Source organism: Phyllobates terribilis, unplaced genomic scaffold (genome assembly GCF_046119375.1).
Source record: "Phyllobates terribilis strain yellow unplaced genomic scaffold, ASM4611937v1 Scaffold_5__5_contigs__length_657084704, whole genome shotgun sequence".
Taxonomy (NCBI): domain Eukaryota; kingdom Metazoa; phylum Chordata; class Amphibia; order Anura; family Dendrobatidae; genus Phyllobates; species Phyllobates terribilis.
In genome coordinates this window covers 485,700,800-485,725,200 of record NW_027362765.1, presented here as the reverse complement: position 1 = coordinate 485,725,200, position 24,401 = coordinate 485,700,800, and the positions used below count along the sequence as shown (strand labels likewise).

The following is a 24,401-nucleotide window of genomic DNA, read 5'->3' as shown; positions in this document are numbered from 1 at the left end:
ACTCTTCATCTACTCCTTATTTTGTGATTCTCTTGTGTGGACGCACTTTTCATAAATTATTAACATATGGCATGAAGTGCAATTCCTCTATATTTTTTTTTTTATTATTATTATTAAATCATTTCCACTGGTAAAAGGAAAACCAAACTGACAGTGTACATTTTTCAGATTGTTCTCAGGGTTTATACTGGTCCATCAGGTAGCAGGTCTTGTATTGCACCTGTTAGGCGTACACCGTGACTGTGACAGAATTTGTGTGGCCAAAGATCGCTTCATAGCGCTGCTGCATCCAGCAGAGTGCAAGTGATTCTGCAACCGCAACAAAAAATCCAATTGGTTCTGAATTCATGATCAACTTGATCTGTGTGGAGGTTTTTCTCACTGTGTACATATAATTGATTATTTATAGGACTGGTAATAAATGTATGATCAGTACTGATCCCAAGAACATGGTTTCGTATGCTCAGCTCACTTCCATGGGACTTGACAGACTGGCTGTCATGTGAATCACTACTCAGGTCACATGGGAGACCTTGGGACCCTGGCTCTTGTAAACGGTGGTCTCTAGCGCACATACGGGTGTGTCAGAAGTGACAGACAGTCTCCCTGCAGTTGGTTGTAGGAGTCTCTACGTTTGGCATTGCAGACACCTTCTTAGAGGTTGTCTCTCTAGGACCCAGCGGCTACCTTCCTCTGGTTAATTAACACCCTGGCCTGGGTGTATAAATACCTGCTGTCTGCTAGAGGGAGGTGCCGGTGATACTCAAATTACCCTTTGTGAAGTATTGGAGCAAGTGCATTACTTCATCCTCTCTGAGCTATGAGGACAGGCGTTTATCTCTCTGAAGTCAACTAAAAGCTAAGCTATCTTCCCTTGTTTGTTCCCCCTTGTTGTCTTTAGTGGTGAATGGGGATTGACTAGCACTCATTCCCCTCCCTTCCAGGGCCCAACCCCAGGGAAAGACAGGGCGAGGTTCGCGTGCGGCGATTGGGGAAGAGCCAATACAGGGACGTTAGTGGAGACAAGGTGATATTAGATCAGCCTAGGACGTCTCCACTCCCCCCTTTCCCTAGAGTCTGGGCTCCCTTTCCCTCTTCCCTTTGTATTGCACTAAGTCTTTCACACACCTTGCGTGACACCTTCAGATGTATTTAGAGATAAAAACCCTTTTGTGACCATACCCTTTAAATAACATTTTCCAAACCCAGCGATTCCTGCGAGACCAGCTAACCTTGTGTTCGGGGGAGATTTTTCTCAGCAGGCAGACAGATGTCGTCAATATACCCGATCCTTTGAGATCACAGGAGATGAGAGGTTTCCTCTCTCCCCATTGAGTACAGGCTCAACCAAGCCTGTTCGAGAGGGAGAACTGCCAATGGATTGATAGTTTGCCCAATGCTTGACGTTATGTCAGCCCCTAGAAGCATAAATGCCTGTTTAACTTCCTGTAAGCGACGGCAATGTGATAGTTTAATGCCTCATTAATTCCCAGTAGCTACATGTCTATGGTGCAATATTTACCTTGCCGATAAGTAAAGGAACCCAGCATCCGGGAGTTCCCAGAGTACTGTGTGCATATACATTGTGTGCGTTGCCGTGTGTAAGGCCAATGTCAGACGAGCATAATATGGTTGCAAAATAGTGACCAAATCTACGATATGAAAGAGGCAAAAAATACATTCCATACATGTGAGTGGGTGCAGTGTCTGCAGCAGGAGATGGGACAAATCTGCCTCGTGTGAATATACCCTTATACCTAAGAAGGCATTGGAGCTGGACTATTGTTAACTACCTGCAGAATATACATGAAGAGTGGACTAGTTGTTGAAGCATAGCCAGCCCAGTGTCATAGCGGCTTCACCGGTATGCTGTTAGAGCACATATGGAAAATTGGCACCCCAATATCCCCCACTATCGCCCTCTCTGCTAAGCCCTGCTCCAGTCTCCTGTTACTTTGGAAAAGTGATTGGGGAAGAGAAAGATCGCAAACAGATAATCTCAAAATCATTGCACCAAAATGTGCGATTTTCTTACAACAGAAAATTGTAGGGAAGCCCTTAATATATTCTCCTCGGGAATTTCTACAAGCAACATTCAAATGAATCAAACAGTCGCAGAAATTTCTGCAACAAATTTACTGTGTGTTAAGATACGCTAAAGGGGTTAGCTAGGTTTTTAAAATCTATGCCATCAATATAAGACTGGTGCTTGGTATGGAAGCTTTGCCCCATTTAAGTGAATACCACCTGTAATACCAAATCTGCATTGTCTCCACCGTTTTATGCTCCTAGGTCATAAGATTTCTCGAGGCCTCATTCAGACGACAGTTTCTTCACTACTTGTTCTATCCATATGCAAAACAGGACACAGATCAAAGCAGGGCTGTGGAGTCAGTAAGCCAAACCTCCGATTCCTCAATTTCCCTGACTCCCAACTCCACAGCCCTGCCTCACTACTGAGCATGTACATAAAGTGCAGCACAGATTCATCTCAGCCAAAAGCCCAGATCCTTAGCTCAGGAACAGAACAGACATTTATAGGACATTTCATAACTTTCCCAAATTCTTATGAAAACATTTACAGCACATCCTGTATTGTATTAATGAACCCAATTTATTATATATTTTAGGAGTCGGTCCATTTTATACCGACTCCACGACTCTGACTCTACAGACCTGGACCAAAGTTAATAGACTCATAGAATTACCGTTTTTTTTCTCAAGGACTGAATGTTCACATGGAATAAAAACACAGCATGTAGTAACTGCGTCAGCTTCAGAAATTTGCATATTAAACTCAAGAAACGCTTAAAAAGCATGCTATTAGACATCATCCATATGGCATCAATTGCAAAAATTACAATAGAAATTGGACATTTTCCCAGTGTTTTTTTAATTTTTCCACACGTTGCGTTTTAAAAAAAAAAAAAACTTAAAGAGGACCTGTCACTTTCCAAAAATATTGCGTTGAATACCTTAAAAAAAATCCCCAAGCTCCCCTGATTCTTCCGCTCTTTTCCGTTTCATGCTACGTAGTTCCATTGCAGAGATAATTCACATTTGTTTCTTCTGAAGCACACTATGTGAATTCTCTACTTTTATTGCAACTGGGCGTTTCTTCAGAGTCTTCTCTGGGGGTGTGCGGTTTCATTCCCACTCCCAGAAGCTGTCAATAACAGCTGGGCATCTGATCTTGCAGCATGATAAAGTGCTACCAAGCTGTGATTGTCAGCATCTGGGAAGGAGGGGTGAAAGGGCAGATCCCCAGAGAAAACTGAAAAAAACAATAACAAAAAAACGCCATTGCATCACAAGCAGAGATTTCACATGCGGAGCTCCAGAAGAAACAAATGTGAATATCTCTGCAATGGAGGGAAGTAGCACAAAACGGAAAAGAGCATCAGAATGAGGGCAGCTCAGGGATTTTTACAAGATATTTTATCTTTTTGAGCACATGACACGTCCTCTTAAGTACTCATTCAGAAGTCAATGATTTTTCTGGTATGCCAAAACAGTCTGAGACTTATCAGTGTTTTTGAATGAATTTTCATTAGTGATTGGTCAATGTGTACGTTTTTAATATCAGTGACTTTCTTGTATGAAAAGATTGATAAATTGCAAAGCTTCTCCTATTCATTAGGCTACTTTACACAAGGGGAGTAGTCTGTGGAAGAAAACGGATTGCACTACCATTGTTATTCAATAGGGCTTATCAGATGACTGTTTTTTTCACACGTAATGAATGCTCAGGTGGAAAAAATCACAGCATGCGCTAGTTTCTTCAGCATGTCGGATGAGGCTCACCCATTCAAGTCTGTGGCAGTGCAAAAAAAATTGGATCTCTTATGGATCAACTATTTGGCAACCAATTTTTACAGCTACATTGCTATTCTCAACATAAAAGACTATTTGGTCTTGCAAATTTCATAAAAAATGAATGGCTGAAAAAACAAAGCAGTAAACAGAATACAACTATATATGGTCCAACTGAATCCATACTACTGCCAAAATGACCTAAAACTCGGACGGACCATCATGTACATAATAGTGGGGAGTCGGGATAGCAGAAAAAAAGTGACGGCCACTAGAGTCCATTTAGAAATTGTACAAACTATTTTTTATTTAACACATAAATGTAGATTTCATATATATACAGGCAGTCCACAGTGAAGGAACATGATGCGGAGGACAATAATACAACTATAAAAACATGTGACACAGCGGCAACACGTAGCTAGCCTATTCAGCAATGTATAGAGAATTTATTTATGACTAAGAGAGATTCAGAGAGAATTATCAACATTCATGATCCATATATCGCAAAGTGCATAGACATAGTACTCTCATGATACCATTAGCTCTCATATATAGAGTCATGCCATCTGGGATTCACAAGTCTCATACTGGATATGCTAATATTCAAAACATGCACCAGGCATTTATGGAGTATATTGATACAGTAATTACCTGGATGGCCACTGGCAGCTCGGCACCGCTGTACACGTCGCCCCGACGCGCGCTTCGGTAGAAACCTTTATCAAGGGGTACATATGTATATCAACCACCCACCTTTATATACTGTGTGCTAACGAAAAAAGCCATAAAGTGCGTGCATGCATCACCAGCACACCGGAAGTGCCCATAAGCGTGCTCAATAATATCACCTGATCATCGGACATGGACAGCGCATCCCAGTTACCATGGAAGAGCATCACATGATCAAATGGTCACATGGCTGGAAGTATCAGATCTCCCGTTACTATGGACACAGACTTCGTCTGCATGCCTAAAGCCTGTATGACGCGGTTGGACCGCCGTAATCGAGGCGCACAGTGGCGTCGGCATCAAGGAGATGTCAAAGGCCGATGGACACATCAGGACAGCGGAGCAACCGCGTACTGGCAAGGCAGCAGATTACATATCAAAAAATGGATATATCTCTGGACGCACAACCAATTTGCCACCAATGTCTAAGTATGGCATATAATAGATCATATACTTTTTGAGCTAGACTTCACATTTTACCACATCACATATATCACATGTATAATACCAATATGATTACCATACTAGGTAAGTATAACGAAATGTCATACAGAAATAAATGATAATAACCAATGTATCAATATTCAATAAGTAAATATACTGCAATATTACAGAAAGATAATAATAAATAATAATAACACTCATTTCAATACATATTCTCCAAAGCATATAGGATTAGCATGGCAACCAGACATGTAATAGGCAATGTGCATATATATATTTTTCACTCCACTCTTTGCTCTATCCGGTGGTTCATATGATTGCTCCGCCCATGGAATTTCAGAGCCCAAAAAGATCACTTCTTGACAATAGGTGTTGAAAAGTCCGAAATAATAGATCCAGTAAACTCAATAAAACAGTCACTGACAACCGATGATAGATCAGTGCATATCACAGCAAATCTAGTAAGGAGCCAATATACAAGAAATTAAAACATAATAAAAATACAACCTATAAACAATACAAATAATAAAATATTTTATTCATTATAGTCCAGATGTACAGTGGCCCACAAGCAAACCGGAGACTACAAAAATAGGACAAAGCTAATCTCATTAAGCCCCTTAGGGTGCAAAGTCTTTAAGACCCATATCCACCTGGATTCAAGCTGGGCTAATTTTTATGAGACAGGGCTGCCTCGTATTCCTACCTCAATGCTATCTATACCCTTTAACCTTAGTGCAGTGGAGTCACAGTTGTGATGTAATTTAAAGTGGCGTGGGATGGTCTTCAACGTTGATATATCCACGTGGCCAAGCGTCGCCTCAATCCCCAGCACATGCTCTCTTACACGTGTTTTCAACTGATGTACAGTCATGGCCAAAAGTATTGAGAATGAGACAAATAGTAATTTTTCCAAAGTTTACTGCTTCATTTTTTGTAATGGCAATTTGCATATACTCCTGAATGTCAATGAGTTATCAGCTTAACAGCAATTACTGTACTTGCAAAGTCAATATTTGCCCAGAAAATGAACTTTAACCCCCAAAACACATTTCAACATCATTGCAGTCCTGCCTTAAAAGGAGCAGCTAACATCGTTTTAGTGATTGATCCATTAACACAGGTGTGGGTGTTGATGAGGACAGGGCTGGCGATCAATCAGTCATGATTAAGTAAGAATGACATCACTGGACACTTTAAAAGGAGGCTGGTTCTTGGTATCATTGTTTCTCTTCAGTTAACCATGGTTATCTCTAAAGAAACACGTGCAGCCATCATTGCACTGCACAAAAATGGCCTAACAGGGAAGAGTATCGCAGCTACAAAGATTGCACCTCAGTCAACAATCTATCGCATCATCAAGAACTTCAAGGAGAGAGCTTCCATTGTTGTCAAAAAGGCTCCAGGGCGCCCAAGAAAGACCAGCAAGCGCCAGGACCGTATCTTAAAACTGTTTCAGCTGCGGGATCGGACTACCAGCAGTGCCGAGCTTGCTCAGGAATGGCAGCAGGCTGGTGTGAGTGCTTCTGCACGCACTGTGAGGCGGAGACTCTTTGAGCAAGGGCTGGTTTCAAGGAGGGCAGCAAAGAAGCCACTTCTCTCCAGAAAAAACATCAGGGACCGACTGATATTCTGCAAAAGGTACAGGGAGTGGACTGCTGAGGACTGGGGCAAAGTCATTTTCTCTGATGAATCCCCTTTTCGATTGTTTGGGACATCTGGAAAACAGCTTATTCGGAGAAGAAGAGGTGAGCGCTACCACCAGTCTTGTCTCATGCCAACTGTAAAGCATCCTGAAACCATTCATGTGTGGGGTTGCGTCTCAGCCAAGGGAATCGGATCACTCAGTCTTGCCTAAAAACACAGCCATGAATAAAGAATGGTATCAGAATGTCCTCCAAGAGCAACTTCTCCCAACCGTCCAAGAGCAGTTTGGCGCCCAACAATGCCTTTTCCAGCATGATGGAGCACCTTGCCATAAAGCAAAGGTGATAACTAAATGGCTCATGGAACAAAACAGAGATTTTGGGTCCATGGCCTGGAAACTCCCCAGATCTTAATCCCATTGAGAACTTGTGGTCAATCATCAAGAGACGGGTGAACAAACAAAAACCAACAAATTCTGGCAAAATGCAAGCATTGATTATGCAAGAATTGACTGCTATCAGTCAGGATTTGGTCCAAAAGTTGATTGAGAGCATGCCAGGGAGAATTACAGAGGTCTTGAAGAAGAAGGGGCAACACTGCAAATATTGACTTGCTGCATTAACTCATTCTAACTGTCAATATAACCTATTGGTACTCATAATATGATTGCAATTATATTTCTGTATGTGATATAAACATCAGACAAACACTAATAAAAACCAGAGGTCAGCAGATCATGTGAAAATATAATTTTGGTGTCATTCTCAAAACTTTTGGCCATGACTGTATGGTCATTCCAATGTAGTTGAGTCCACATGGACTCGTGGCATGGTATATCACATATCGTGTCTGACATGTAATGTATTTGTTGATCTCAAAGGTTGTGATTCCACTGGAGTCACAAAAGTCAGTACTATCTATAATATAACCGGGGATGCGTGTCTCTGTCCGAAGCCTCGATAGACTGCGCATGCGTGACGCGCAGTCTGGCTCCAGAGAGAAGCAGGCATCCAGCCGTTACAGGTAAGAGGAGGTGTATGGCGTCGGAGATCGCAGTGTATGTAGGCACTGAACGCACACTTCGATCTCCGGCGCCATACTTAGATACTTACCTGACCGGGAAGATCGTTGCCGCGGCGCCTCTCTAAAGCGGAGACCGGGGGCGGAGTGAGACGTCGGATCGGCGCGTGCGCATAGCGCTATCCGGCGCCATTTTACTGAAGACACATTTACAGTGTGTCTTCAGCAAAATGGCACCGGACAGCGCGGTGCTCTGGCGCCGCTCTCCTCCCCCAGCCTCCGGCAGAACAGGACGCTGCAGCGCTGGAGCACAGAGAAGAAAGGTGAGTATAACTGTTTATTTTTTCGTATGTGTGTACAGTGTGAAAGGGGTGAGGGGACCATGCATATATCAGGATTGGGGGGTGAGGGGTACCACACATACCAGGATTGGGGGGTGAGGGGTACCACACATACCAGGATTGGGGGGTGAGGGGTACCACGCATACCAGGATTGGGGGGTGAGGGGTACCACGCATACCAGGATTGGGTGGTGAGAGGTACCACGCATACCCGGATTGGGGGGTGAGGGGTGCTACGCATACTGGGATTGGGGGTGAGGGGTGCCAGGCATACTGGGATTGGGGGTGAGGGATAGGGTGCCATGCATACCAGGATGAGGGATACAATACACACCAGGATAGGGATGAGGGGTGCCACGCATACCAGGATTGGGGGGTGAGGGGTGTCACGCATACCAGGTTGGGCGGTGAGGGGTGCCACGCATACCGGGATTGGGGGTGAGGGGTGCCAGGCATACTGGGATTGGGGGTGAGGGGTGCCATGCATACCGGGATTGGGGATGAGGGGTGCCACGCATACTGGGATTGGGAATGAGGGATGGGGTGCCATGCATACCAGGATGAGGGATACAATACACCCCAGGATAAGGATGAGGGGTGCCACGCATACCAGGATTGGGGGTGAGGGGTGCCACGCATACCGGGATTGGGGGTGAGGGGACCCACACATACCGGGATGAGGGGTGCCACGCATACCGGGATTGGGGGTGAGGGGTGCCACGCATACCGGGATTGGGAGTGAGGGATAGGTTGCCATGCATACCAGGATGAGGGGTGCCACGCATACCAGGATTGGGGGTGAGGGGTGCCACGCATACCAGGATTGGGGGTGAGGGGTGCCATGCATACCAGGATTGGGGGTGAGGGGTGCCACGCATACCAGGATTGGATGGTGGGGACAGAATGGGGGCAGCACAAATACAAGGAGGGGGGCAGCACATACCAGCATGGGAGACCATATACCAATAAAAATGCTCGCCACCCGGGCGTAGAACGGGTTCAATAGCTAGTGATCTATGTTGGGGCAAGCGACACAGTGACCACACGAATTACAGCCACGCTTCCTACCACCCACTCCATCAAGGAAAGTAAATCTGGGTTTTCCCTCATAGTGACTCCGCACAAGGTGATCCTGGAGGTTTTTAGCACGTCAAAACATTATCACTGGCTTATCAGAAACATATCTTGCCAAAATAGGATCGGTTCTAAGGACTGGCCATGCCTTTTCAAGGGCCCTCCTCATTGCCGGGACCTGGGTGTGATATTTTGTGATAAATCTCACCATCTCACTATTCGTATTGTCCCTGGATCCATACAAAAGACTATGATGAGTGGAGTTCTTGGCCCTATTGAATGCCCTTTTGACTGACCTGCGGCTGTAGCCACTTTCATAGAACCTTTCCTTTAAATCACGAGATTGAATTTCAAAGTCACTGTCCGTGGAGCAAATTCTCCTAAGGCATAAGAATTGTCCCACTGGAACAGAACGTATCATATATTGTGGATGTGAGGACAGTGCATGCAATAAAGTATTGGTAGATGTTGGCTTCCTAAAAATATTTGTCTTAATACCGTTATCCATCTCTCTACTTATAGTCACATCTAGAAACTCCGCTTTATTGGGTTCACACTGATATGCTATATGGATATTCATATCATTTTCATTTAGCGTCCCTGCCAGATCAGAAAGATGTCGTTGTTGTAGCGTGCCCACAAAAGGACACGATACATCGACAACCGCTGATCAGACAGGGAGAGGTCTCTCTCCCACAGCCCCAGGAACAGGTTGTAAATTTCATTCACTGCTGATGTATAGAAGCTGATGCCTTACAGATGTAAAATACAGATATACAGATGACAATGCAGATGAAAAATCACTTTTTTTCTGGATGAAAATTGAACGATTTTTTTTTATACACTCGTGTGAATTACACTGATGCCATCTGTGTGCTGTCATTATCATGGACGTATATACTTGTATGTGTAATTTTCATCCGTGACTTGAATCACAAATGGACTTGTCTCAGTGAATTTTTTTTTTAAGTACACACGAGCCACAAAAAACCCATGGGTTCATGAATGGCTCCATAGAGTAGAATGGGCATGCGAATGCCTCCGTAGAGTGGGCTCGCGAACGCCTCCGTAGAGTGGGCATGCGAATGCCCCCATAGAGTAGCGAACGCCTCCGTAGAGTACAGTGGGCACGCAAACGCCTCAGTAGAGTGAGCACGCAAACGCCTCAGTAGAGTGGGCACGCAAACGCCTCCGTAGAGTAGAGTGGGCACGCGAATGCTTCTGTAGAGTGGGCACGCGAATGCCTCTGTAGAGTGGGCAGGCGAACGCCTCCGTAGAGTAGAGTGGGCAGGCGAACGCCTCCGTAGAGTAGAGTGGGCAGGCGAACGCCTCCGTAGAGTAGAGTGGGCACGCGAACGCCTCCGTAGAGTAGCTCACGCCTCTGTAGAGTAGCGTGGGCACGCACTTTATCTGTGAAGACCCCTGAACACCTAGTAGACAGCTGCCCCACTGACTGCGGCCTACAGATGTGGCTCTGCAGAGCAGCCTGTATGGAGACCCCCCTCTCGGGGTGAGCAGTGGGGCCAGATCTTCACTTCTCCCCATTTCGGGAGCTCTTGGTGCAGCCCCCGTGCACAGCGCACAACTTCTGGCCGCTGCTCATGACTTTCTGAAAACTTTCCCCGAATCCTGAGGAGCTGGGGGAGGGGCAATAAGTTTGTGCTGGACTTTCCTTGACCAATCAGACGTGAAGAAAGTGACAGTGCGGGGCTCGCTTCTTCTCCGTGGCCACGCAGTACATCTTGTGTGCGGATGCTGAGGGTGGTTGTCCTCTGGAGGCAGCGCTGCTCCTGGGACACATTTCTTAATGAGCAGCACCACACCCTGTGCTCAGCCGGAGCGCAGCACACTCCCCTCCGCGTCAGTCTGTACGGGCCTGCGGGGCCGCCGCTCCTATAGGCTCCGGCCCGGACTCCCGCCCCCGTGTCCCTCCTTCCCGCAGACATCAGTATCTTCCACTAACTTCTGGAGCGAGCGGCGCCGGGACTCTCCGGAGCAGAGCGGCGGGCGGTGAGTGCACTGTGCGGGGAGAGGGGGGACCGGGACGGGCCACAGTGGTCTGCCGCTTGTGTGCTCCCTGGGACTTGTGGTCCTACACGTGTAGGGGCAGCCCCGGGTGTTTACTTGTGTGGATCCCCGTGCTGTGACGTCATCAGGGTAGTTATAGGATTCTCTGCCATAACTTCAGGGACGGATCCGACAAGAATGCAGAAATCCTGCCCTACAGGAGGCAGAGGCCCACCTGTGGCTGATAATAGAGAGTGGGAGCTCTTGTGGACTTGTCTGGTGCAGAACGTTAGGAGATCTTTGCTGCCATATGTGTCTGTGTAATGTGTAGGACCATGGCTGTTGTGCCCCCCATACTGGCCTTATTATGCCCCCCGCCGTGTGTGTTAGCTGGTTACCTCAGGTCCCCACAGCAGCCTGGAGGGTTGGGGGGTAAAGGTCTCCAGCTGTGTCAGGCCTGGACTTTAGCACAGACAGCGGAGGCTGGTTACTCAGCACCATGTGCCGGGGCCGAGGTATCTACTCCTCACGTGAGGGTGAGCTGCTTGGACCGGGTGGTTTGTTTACGTTGCTTTGCAATGGGGTAATGTGAGTGTTTTACCATAATGACCCTAAACTCGGGCTCGTAGGGTGTGAAGACGTAGCGCTAGTGAGAGGACGGACGGGAAGATGGCGTGCCGGTAGTCTCCGGCCAAATCGGCCGCACTGCTTGAGGGCTGGTGCCACTCACATGGCTGCACTCAGAGGGTGATGCCCCCTCTCATACACACAAGCTTGTGCCGGTCATCGTCTGATCTCCCCTATAATAATAATCTTTATTTTTATATAGCACTGACATATTCCACAGCTCTTTACAGACATTATCGTCGCTGTCCCCATCGGGGCTCACAATCTAGATTTCCTATCAGTATGTCTTTGGAGTGTGGGAGGAAACCCATACAAACTCCTTGCAGATGTTGTCCTCGGTGGGATGAGCACATGGCCAGTGTGTCCTGTGCGCCTCCTCCTTACACATCACATATATGGTGCAGTCCGGACATACACCACTTGCCACATACCTATGGATTAAACTGGGCGACCTGGCACAAATAATCCTCTCTTAACTATACTTTGACAAGTTTTTGTCCTTTTTTTCTTTCTGATTTTCTTTTTGTTGCTTTTGGGGTAGGATTACAGACTAGCGGGGTAGGATTACAGACTAGCGTAGTTGATCGCACTTAGTACTTAAAAAAAAAAAAAAAACCTCTATAGAAAAGTTTAGCTTTTATTCTCTGTGTTATTCTCAATGGGAAACGTAAATCACTTACAGCTCAGTGAGACTAAGGAATAGGTTATTAATGAATTTGGTGGGGAAGAGAGAGGTTTACATTTCCTGTCACACCCTCTGCCCCTACCCAAAGACTTGTTGCCAAAATGTAGGGGCATGGGTGTGTAAAAACTTAGTGACTAGAGAATTTTTTTTAACCCCTTCACTACCAGGCTTTTTTTTTTTTTTCCGTTTTTGTGTTTTTCCTCCCCTTCTTCCAAGAGTCATAACTTTATTTTTTTGGCCATATAGCTGTATGAGGGCTTGTTTTCTGCAGGACAAGTTGTACTTTTGAATAACGTCATTAATTTTACCATATAGTGTACTGGAAAAAATTCCAAGTGTGTTGAGATTGCAAAAAATAAAGTGTAATTCCACTATAGTTTTTTATTTTTTTTTTATTTACTTACTTACCATGTTCACTATATGGTAAAACTGACCTGGCAATATGATTCTCCAGATCAGTACGAGTGTGCAGATACCAAACGTATAGTTTTTTTTTTTTTTATTTAGATGTTGAAAAAAATTACAGACATTTGTTAAAAAAAAGTTTTTGTCAACATTTTCCAAAACTTGTAGTGTTTCCGTTTTTCAGTATTTGGGGCTGTATGATTGCTTATTTTTGCACCCTTATTTTTTATATCATTTGGGGGTAAATGCAATGTTTTGATCGCCTCTTATTGCAATGTTGCAGCAGCCAAAAAAAGTACTGTATTTTTTGGACTATAAGACGCACCGGACCATAAAATGTAAGCAAAAAATGTGGCCATGATGCACTTCTAAGGGGGAGGGGGTTTTCTGCTGACACTGGTATAGGGGTAATGTCCCCCAATTCTGACAATATCCTCCATCCTGGTATATATGCTGCCCCCCCCCCCCTTCCTTTTATACGTGGTCCCCATCCTTATCCTGGTATGCCTGGCACCCCTCATCCTTATCCTGGTATGCATGGCACCCCCTCATACTTATCCTGGTATGCATGGCACCCCCTCATACTTATCCTGGTATGCATGGCACCCCCTCATACTTATCCTGGTATGCATGGCACCCCCTCATACCTATCCTGGTATGCATGGCACCCCCTCATACCTATCCTGGTATGCATGGCACCCCCTCATACCTATCCTGGTATGCATGGCACCCCCTAATCCCTGTCCTGGTATGCATGGCACCCCTCATCCCTGTCCTGGTATGCATGGCACCCCTCATCCCTGTCCTGGTATGCATGGCACCCCTCATCCCCATCATGCTGCACAAAAAAAAAATAAACACTCCTACTCACCTCTCTTCTCTCCTCCTTTTCTGCGTCCGGTCTGCCTGCACTGATCTCTCCATGTGAGCTACGCATGACGTCACTGCCATGCGCGGCTCACAAGGAGAGATCAGCTGCTGGAAGTCACTGCTCCCCACGCCGGGTCTGTGTGCGCAGTGACTTCACTCTCCTTCATAGCCGGCACACAGCGGAGCCGCGCCTCTGCCTGCTATCTCCTGTGCCCGCTCATTAAAGGGCATTAATATTCACCCCCTTCCCCACGCCCATGGGCGTGGAGAGAGGTTGAATATTCATGCCCTTTAACAGCGGGCACAGGAGATAGCCGGCAGCAGCAGCCCAGCGCAGCTACACTGTATACCGCTATTAAGGAGGCCCCATGGGCGTGGGGAGCAGTGAATATTCGTTTTCTTTAGCAGCAGGGACAGTGTAGGCTGCAGCGGGCGGCTGCTGCCTCCTGTGCCCCGCTCCTCCACCGATACCACTCCCCCCACACCACACATAAATATACACCCCCCCCCCAACATTCGGACTATAAGACGCACCCCCCATTTTCCTCCAAAATTTTGGAGGAAAAAAGTGCGTCTTATGGTCCGAAAAATACAGTAAGTCTAGCTTTTAGATTTTTTTTTTTTACTTATTTATTTTATTTATTTAATTTTTTCTCGATGCACTGTTTACCAATCGGAATAATTCATTTTATATTTTGATTGGACTTTTCTGAACGCAGCGATACCAAATGTGTATTTTTTTGTTTAATTTTAAGAGACAAGAGGGTTGATTTTGAACTGGTGTTTTTTTGTTGATTTTTCATAACTTTTTTTTTTTACTGTCTTTAATAGGAGAATTGAAGCTGCAATCGTCCGACTATATATAACAGTAATCACGACCTCATCCAAGAGTATCGTAATGACCGGCACGGGGGTCTTCTGTAGAACCCCGGCTGTTGTGACAACCCATAGCTCCCCCCCGATCACATGACAAGTGTGCTAATAGGCAGGATTTGTGACACGCTTCCTGCAGTCACGTGTGAAATCCTGCTGTTAGTGATTGACAGCGAGATTTAACTGGTTAACAGCCGCGGGTGAAGCCCCGGCCCACCTGCGGCTATTTGGCTATGTGCCCACGATGCAGAAATGAAGCAGAAATTTTTCTGAGCATTTCTGCATCTTATTGGCAGAAAAACGTGTTTTTTATGCTTTTTTTGCATGCAGATTTGCCCTTCGTTTTTCCAATGCATTGTATAGGCAAATCCGCATGCAGAAACGCACAAGAATTGGTCATGTCTGGATTTTTTCTGCAGAATGTCATAGGAAGTCGTGGAATAAGGTATGCAATGCGTTTCTGGAGCGTTTCCACGCTGCAAATCCGCACCAAAAACGCATCGTGGACACACAGCCTTAGAGGCACTTGATGGCTGATTAAATCAACCATCAAGTACAGGGAGCGATGTGGGCCCGGCATGCGAGCCCACATCAAAGACAGGGACACGGCCTTTGACGTACATGTATGTTAAAAGAAATGCAGATGGACATGTCACATTTAGGCTATGTGCCCACGATGCAGAAATGCTCCAGATTTTTTGCATCTCCCTGGCAGAAAAAACGCATGCGGATTGTACATGCGGATTGTACATGGGTTTTTCCTGCCAGGGACATGCGGATGTGAAGCGTTCTTCACATGCACTTCCACATGCGGGCTGACAAGCACTTTCCAGGCGATTTTAGCATCACTTGGAAAGTGCTTGACAACTTGGTCACACTATATAAATCCATGCAACCGGCATGGATTTATATAGTGTGACCTTAAAAGAATGGTAAAAAATAAATATATACTTGCCTTCTGATGGCCCCCGGTGTCTTTATCTGATGCGTCCTGGCTTGCCGGCAGCTCGCGGTACACTAAAGGACCTGCCGACGTCACTAAATGACGTCATGGCAGGTCCTTTTCAGACCATCGCGAGTTGCCGGCAAGCCGAGACGCATCGCTAAGGACACCGGGGGCCATCAGAATGTAAGTATAATGTATATTTTTTATTTTATTTATTTAACAGGTACTATGGTACCCAGCTCCGGAGGAGAGTCTCCTCTTCTCCAGACCCGGGTACCATCCGCACATTGAAACGCATGGATTCTGCAGATGCAGTGATGCGGATGTCATGCGATCCAATGCAAGTCGATGGCGGCGAAAACGCCGCGTTTATGCAAAATAATTGGTAGTGCTGCGTTTTTTTCCGCAATGATAATCCGCTGCGGAAATTTCCGCAGCATGTGCACAGCACATGCGGATTATCATTGGGGACCATGGCAGACCTTCTACCAAGCATTTTTTAACCGTTTCTGCAGCGGAATTGCCGCTGAGGAAACGCTTAAAAAACGCATAGTGGCCACACAGCCTTAATGTGTGTGTGACTTGTCAACTGACATAGGTTGCTGTATTGAACACTTTACATGTTTACATTGTATAAATCCAACACATCTCATGTCTGCAGACGTAAAATGTGATCCCAGCCTTAGATGGCCGTCCAGTGCTGCTAAAATCAGCGGGTTCAGCTGGCATACACCTGCTGGGTACGCCCAGCTTCAGCATGGCTATACACGCTCAATAGATGAGGACTCGCTCAGCCGAAGGCTATTCCTCCCAGTACACTGACATGCTCCCGCTGCCCACAGTTCTCTCCTGACTCCCCTTATACATGAATCCCCTTTTACCTCTATGATGAATGGGTATTTGCCCCCGCCCGTATGCCTCTGGTGACAGCGGATCTCCCTTCAGAACAGGTTGAACTGAAATATGTCTGATCATCCTATCTGATCCTTTGTTTTTTCTCCCGACACAGAGCCGAACATCCAGTACATATTCAATGGAGGACTGAGGAAGGCGGGTTTAGCTAACCTTGGTCTAATGTGCACTGCCACTGTATGCCACCGGTTATCAAGTTAATTATTTAGAGGGTAATGCTTCATTTAGCTTATGTAGATCTAAACTAACAGCTCGTGTGGCTCTGTAACTTTCTTACATACAGTAGTTTCCATATGTCTACCACAGACCTCCCGCTGATACTTATGTGCCTGCAGGTAGGCAAGATCTCCTCCGTGCTGTAAATCTGCTATTAGTTGGCACGCCTCAAATTATAAATACTATTAAACTTTGTCCTAGATTGTATCATGTTGGACTATGTCAGTCACATGAACTTGGAGTGCCCCTTTTAAACGTCACGCTTCATGCATTGCCACAGTCAGAGTTTACTGAAAGGTTAATGCCACAGAGGGCTTGGTTACTGCCATTTTCTGACTCCAGTTTACTCTGTAGAACCAAACTTATTTCTACAAGTTGTGCCGTATGTTATTAATGGGGGGCTGATTGAGACCCTCGCTAATCAGTTTTGCATAGTGCTTAGTAATGTGGGGTAATTTCTTTTTGTTTTTCTTGCACAACAGCCCTCCTCATCTGATAATGCACATATAGACCACCCCAACCGAAGAGGGTTTCTGGGGCTAAAAGTACTGATAACCCACTTAGTACCAGATTGGTAAGGGGCCGAACCAGAAGTTAGGTTTCTTTGTTTTTGGTTTTCTTTAGCGGTGACCCCTGATGTATTGAAAAATCTATAGCTTAGCGACTTCCCAGTGAGTATTTTTCGAGGTAACATTGCCCTGATCTGGGCCTGTTTTGGAGGAGCACTTCAAAGTATTGGGAGGGGGCAGCCTGGTGCAGCTAAAACCTTCCCACCAGTGCCCAGCAATGCCGGCCAAGCACTATACCCACATAGGCATGAAAGCTGTTGTGGTAATGCTGACCCGTAGAAGATGGTGTCCATACCCTTGCCTGAGTCAGTGTTGTATGGCATTGCTGCTTTATGTCTAGTTAAAGGGAATCTGTCACCCCCTGGGAGTTATCAGACCTCTACTATGGCCATACAGGTTATAGAAAAGTAAATCTATACATACCTGTATGGCCCATAGTAGAGGTCTGCTTGCAGAGAAATGTGTTTTTATAAACTCTGTTTTGCACAGGCTTGGCATCCCCCAGACGCCAAGCAATCTCCAACTATCTGTTTTATTTTTCCCTTAAATCCCCGCCTATATGCTTATTTATCATATCCCCCCCCCCCCCCCTCCCCTGCACATCAGAGGGCCCTGTGACGTGCACTGTTGTCCCTCACCAGCTGGGCATGCGCAAAGCGCCGCTCACATAGAGCACTTTTTGCTTCATCCCGGTCCGTCTGCCTGTGCACTGCGCTGCAGGATTCTGTTGCGCAGGCGCCGGGGAGTGACAGTGACCCCCCCCCCCCCGGCACCTGCACAATAGAAACCTGTGGCACAGAGCACGGAGAGACGGGCCGGGATGAAGCAAAGCGCGCTCTATGTGAGCAGCACTTTACGCATGCCCAGCTGGTGAGGGACAACAGTGCACGTCACAGGGCCCTGTGACGTGCAGGGGAGGGGGGGGGGATATGATTAAGCAGATAGGCGGGGATTTGGGGGAATAATAAGCATATAGACGGGGATTCCTTGGCGTCCCCCCGGACACCAAGCCTGTACAAAATAGAATTGATTAAAACTCTCTTCTCTGCAATCAGACCTTTACTATGGGCCATACAGGTGTGTATAGATTTACTTTTCTATAACCTGTATGCCCATAGTAGAGGTCTGATATCTCCCAGGGGGTGACGGATTCCCTTTTATAGTCGTGTGAATGTTCGCTCCCATTCCACTTCATTTGGAAAATTTCTGCTTGAAGCCAGTGATAAATTTCTTAATTTGGAAACCACAATCCAGTGTGATGCTTTTGATAGTCATCTCTGGGCATGGCGGCGTATATGTATGCAGGATTAGTGTTTTATATGATATATCGCCTGGTGCGGCTTGCTTGTTAGTTTCGTCAAACCCCAAAACCTCATTGTTGGGCATTGCAGGTGAATGGGAGAACATAGAAGAGATGACCTGGGTCTGCTGACTCCTCATATATGGACTGGACCTACTAACCCTAGTGTGTATTAAGCAAAGAAACCTAATTCTCAAGGTGAGAACCAGACAAGCAGCTTACTGTGTAGCTGGGGGGGGGTTTGGGATATACAAAAGATCCAGCTGCAGATAATATCTCCCAAGTGTCGTCTGTACTGGTGTAAAGGAACATGCTCAGACACCTTGTGGCTGTAAAGGAACACGCTCAGACACCTTGTGGCTGTAAAGGAACACGCTCAGACACCTTGTGGCTGTAAAGGAACACGCTCAGACACCTTGTGGCTGTAAAGGAACACGCTCAGACACCTTGTGGCTGTAAAGGAACACGCTCAGACACCTTGTGGCGTGAGCCAAGCACTTGCTTGGCTGCATTTACATAGATGCAGCAAAGCTCCAGCTGGGAGGCATGTCTGGGGGGGGGGGGGTAGTTTTGGCCTTTATTTTGTTGGCATGAAAAATGTATACAATCTTGCAAAAAAAAAAAAAGGGTGAGGGGGAGAATCATCAGTTTACTTTAGGAAAATGTGACTTTTGATGTTTTTACACCAGCTGTGCATGACTTTTCTGTAAAGGCATGACCTGGAGCGGTCTGCCGGCTCATGGCTGGAGCATACTTTCTGACTGTGACTGCCGGATGGCCGGAAAGATGCGTTCTAGGGCCTGTTACAGTGTGTGCAAACAATTGGGTGTGTGTGCTATTGCACCATTCACACAGGGGACTTTGAGACCCCAATTTATGGGATCGGCGGGGGTGCCGATGGCCGGACACCCAAAGATCATACATTTATCAGCTATGCAATGGATGGGTGACAAACGTGTTTAGAGCCAAGACCTCTTTATTAATTTTTTACCTTGAAAATCCTTAAACGTTCCTGTAGCTGGCCATTCACCATGCGATATCTTACAGTGCCAGCAGAATACATTGCTGCTTTTACCTTTACTGGACACATTGGAAAATACTCTTGTGTAACGGGCATGTCTGGTCCGTAGCAGAGCCTGATGGTTCCCCATGTCTTTGCACTGAGCAGCAGTGTGGCTCTGTGGTTTGTAGCATATTGGGGTCTATGTTATATGGGAACCACTGACCATCTGACATCTGTGGGACTTGATAAACCTGATGTGCTTCTCCTGGCTGATCCTCTTGTTTCCTGTAAAGTGTATGGAAACTACTGAAGGAAAGCAAAGGAACTCTGGTGTAATGGTGGGGCGGCACTTCCAAGTATTGGCCGCCTGCAGACCCCTGGTTTATGCTTACCTCTCCCTGTGGACCTTCTGCAGTGGAAATTACTAGCTTTCAGGCTATGGCACAATTACCTGCTGAGTGCCTGGGCATTTTTCAGATAAGATTTCCCATTAAATCCCTCTGTACAGGAATGTGTTGGTGGGAATAGGGCTGTTTACCTGTACAGCAGGTGTCCTATTGTGTCTGTGCCTGAATAGAATGGATAATTCCCGGCCAGGAGTCGCTTCTTTGATCATTGTATGAGGCCTTTTTGTACATTTGTTAGTATTGCAGAACACAATTGTTACCTGTATCCGCTGAGAGCTGAATGCAATTTCTACTTTCCTGTGTTTTAAAGAAATACATTTTGGTAACTGATCACAAAACCTTATCTTGGGAAGGTCAGTAAGGGTCCATCTACACTGCATTATCATGAGCGTACTTGGAATACTTTATTCAGCCTGCACAATCATTGCAAAACGAATGTCTTATCCGCCAACGAGTGAGCAGAATGCTCGTTTGTCGGGTGAAATGATTTTTTGGGCTACAGAAAGATGAGCGTTCTCAGCAGCACGTTGTCCGAGGTATACAAAACCTGTGCTGCCGAGAACAATGGCAGCCTGTGCCAATGCAGTTGTTCTCTGGGCAGCTGAAGCACGGCCTGCTTTTGCAATTAGGTTATTAACCGTTCTGACCGGCAAACCTGTAGCCGTCCAGCAGTCTTTTAATGCTGCATATTGTGTCATGTACACGAATCTTTACTGCAGGACTCTCATCATCTAGCAAAGTCGTCCAGTCAAAGGGAGTTTTCGCAATCGTAACATAAATGGGCAAAATTGCAAAGTGTTTGTAAAAACAAATAACTTTGCAATTTACCTCTGAATAACAGTTCTCTCTGTTTTTAAGACCGGATGGATTTTTAAGTCTGAAGTGTACAGCTCCCGTAGCCCAGATTTCCGTCCACCTCAGCAGTCTCTTTATAGAGCTTGCAAGTGCGGATCGCAGGATCTCTGCCAGCCTTAATGCTCCATACACTAACTGCATTGGAGAGCATACAGTTTGGGCTAATGGCTTTACAATGCCACAGGTCCAAACTGTCAATTATTGAAGAGCGCACCGCTCCCTGGCAAGTAGGAAGTCAGGAGGCAGGGGAGCGGTGCGCTCCTGAAAATTAATCATAAAAACAACCCTATGATAAAAAAAAAAAAATTCCCAAGTTGGTCTTAAAATAGTTGCACAACTAAAAACTATACTTCAATAATCTACAGTGCCCCAAGCTTCAGATATCAGCAGCGGTCTGAGGTCCTGGCATTTTAACACCAGCCTTTGTTTAGTAGTATGGAGGGGGCTGGCTTGTTTAATTAACTAAGCCAGCTCCCTTCTCAGGCTAGACATCATTTGTGACAAAGAAGTGGAAGACACTTGATTGCCTATTTAATTGGGCAGTCAGCCAGCCCCCTTCGCACAGCATACTAATGGCGCTGTCCGGTATTGAGCATTTGCTAGAAGTGGACCTTGTGCTTGTGAACATGTTCATACTGTGACACTGCCTCTGTAATAGTACAGGATAACAGTGAGGCTCCAAAATCATGGGGGTGCTCCTTACTAGCCAAATGGTTTTAGGGGAGGGAGTCCCGTCATAGATATGGCGGCAGCATTTTCCTGACATCTTAGCCAGTCTTATTTTGCATTGCAAGAGCCTGCTTACAGATGTAAGACGCTTAAAGACTTAGTCCATGGCAAGCAGACAGGCTTCTTATGTTGTTTAAGGCAACTGTTACCTTTTGTAGCCTCCATGATACTTGTAGTAAGGGCCCTGCTTTTTATGTGAAAAGAAAGACTATGTCCTAGAGGCTTCTGTCGTACCGTTATTGCTTCTCATTTCCTTCTATTAATAAAACCATGTCCAGCTTTTCCAAACCCCTTAAGGGATGGTGCACACACGGCAGATTTGTCACGTTTTTTTCTGCACAGATTTGTCACAAAACTTGAAGGGAATCCTGATGCCAGCAAAGTAAATGAGAATCCTGAAGTCTCATGCACATGTTGCTTATTTTTCCTTGCAGGCTTAAATCTGCATCGTGTCAATTCTTTCAGCGTTTTTTGCTGCAGATTTCACCCACACTTATAATGGGGAAAGATCTGCACCAAAAACGCGCCTATTTTACGCAGCGTTTTTCCTTCCAAAAGATGCAAAAATTTCTGCGGCAAATACTTATTAGTGTACACTTACCCTAAAGGATATGAATCCTGTTGGTTCTGGGGGGCAGAATAGGTGCACTGTGGTTGTATGCCTGTGGTAGAATGATGATGATGATGATGATGATAGATTATAGCAGGACGCCACTTGTGCACAATGTGATGGTTTTATTTTGTCTCGTTAAGTCGCGGATTAATCCGATCATATCCTCTAAATGCTCATAATAAATGTTTTCTCTTCTAATTGTTTCTGGGAAATGCTGCAGAATATTAGCCGAGCGTTTCTGGTTGAGCCAACTCCTTACATTGAATGTATTTATTGTGCCGTTTCGTTGTGTCTAATGCTAACAGCCAAAAGGCCAATAAATATTCCAATTCTTGATTAATAAGAGCGATTATTTTGATTAATGGACTAATGCAGAGGCTTATTCCTCTCTACAATGTGCCTATTGTGACTGGTGGATCCTGTGTTTTCAGCTGTATATAGGGGTGTTACCTGTCAGTGTAATGCCACCTCTGATAAGGAGCCTGCTGAAAACTGTTCCTGAAAGGACAGGAAGTATGTGTCTAAAATAGCCCCAATGGCCACCACTGTGAATATTGCAATACTACTATATAATTATTTATCATCATATGAAGAACAAAAATACCTGTAACACAAAATCCTGACGTGAAAAATACTGCCAAAATTGGATCAACATGCATCGTGACGGGGATGACCCACCAAGTTAATTTATTAACAATACCCAGGATGAGCGATCAGATGCAGATCGCAGGGACCCCCACGCATTCTGAAATTGGGGCTCTTTAGTGCGGAGTTTGAATGGTGCAATGATCCCGCATGTACTTTCCTGCTCCGTTTATGCCAGTTTTCTGGAACTTCTGGAGATGGCCATGGATGAATGCTCTGATTACACACCCAGGAGTCGTATTTTCTGGGTCAGTGGGGGTCCTAGTGATCAGCACTTTACCACCTATCCAGAGGATTGATAGTAAGTTGTTATGCTCAGGGCTGTGGAGTTGGAATAAAATGGACCGACTCAAACTCCTAAAATGTATAATGAATTGGGTACAGTAGTTCAATGCAGTTTGTGGGGAATATTTTTTATACGAATTTGGGAAAGTTATGAAATGTCCTATTCCTGATCTAAAGGTCTAGACTTTTAGCGGAGATGAATCTGTGCTACAGTAAATTTATCACTTAAACGTGAGCCGTGTATGAGGGAGTCGTGGAGTTGGAGTCTGTGTCAGGGAAATTAAGGAGTCGTAGTTGGAGTCGGAGGTTTGGCTTGCTGACTCCACAGCCCTGGTTATGCTGGGCCACACCTTTTCGGATGCACTATAACCCACCTCTGGCGGTGCCTGTGCCACCCTTCTGATCGGACATGTCTGGAATTAAATGTGTATATATATAAATAAAAAAAAAAAAAAAAAAAAAAAAAAAATTCTAAAACCCATTTTGCTGTTGTGATAACAATCCTCTGACAAGCCCGTATTATTATACCTCCATTGCACTTGTGTGACCCGTCACAGAGCCATTAGTATGGCCGCCCCATCAGTCTGGCACCAGCAGTACCTGCTTGTTACTTTTCCTCGCTGTTGATTTTGTTCTACTTTTCCACGTCTACAAAGGCCGTTCGGACCCTGTCGTCTTAGAAGAATAAAAAGCCGTTCTTGTGGTGAGCGGAGCAGGAAGCTGCGAGCTCGCATGCAGCAGCTGAAGAACCCTTGAGGTGGGTGCTCGGTGCCTGGCATGCTGGGTTGAGGCTGCCATTGTTGATGTTTAATGTTCTGTGACATATTTTACATGAATAAATGAGCGTCAGCAGAACACTGATCCGACCAGCCCGTGTTTGTTTGGAGCGATTATAAAGCTTCTTAGTGCTTCGATTTCACTTCGGTGTAATGAGCTAATTGATAAAGCACGCGGCTGGTTATTTCAATAGAGCAGATGAACTCCTTTCACAAAGCTGGCGACAGAGGTGACGGTTATTAAACTTGTGATGATATCAGGAGCCGGAGCAAGGATCTGAATCAGCTCACGATGCTAATGAGATGGCCTCCATGACAGATGTGCAGACGCTGAGCACAAGGCCGTACACTACACCCTGCATGTATGGGAAGTAGGGATATCCATGGGTGAGACGTGGCCGTGTGACTACCAGTGCTCTGGACTCGCCCCGCTGCCTCTCCTGACATGGTTTAGCAAGTCCTTGTATGTCCCTTGAAAGTCTACGTTGTTCTGTCCTTCTGTTATTCCTCCTGGAAGTGACCATTCCCCTGGTCGGCAGAGTTGTCCCTGCAGAATATCACATTGTCTAATTGGATAGTATCAGGTTGTAGGGATGTTCCTTTTTGA

General features: G+C 45.8%; 1 protein-coding gene across 5 annotated transcripts in view; it reads left to right on the top strand.

The window, feature by feature from the left end:
- SGMS1 (sphingomyelin synthase 1) overlaps positions 1–24,401 on the top strand; it is a 477,679-nt gene that overhangs the window by 417,091 nt on the left and 36,187 nt on the right. The window contains exon 1 of one of the 5 annotated variants that reach the window (XM_073685498.1): positions 10,785–11,081. The exons of 3 other annotated variants lie outside the window; for them this stretch is intronic. The gene's annotated coding sequence lies outside the window, so the exon portion shown is untranslated. Of the gene's footprint in view, positions 1–10,784; positions 11,082–23,665; positions 23,776–24,401 lie in introns of those variants that run through there. One more of the 5 variants, XM_073685503.1, reaches the window with a different exon arrangement.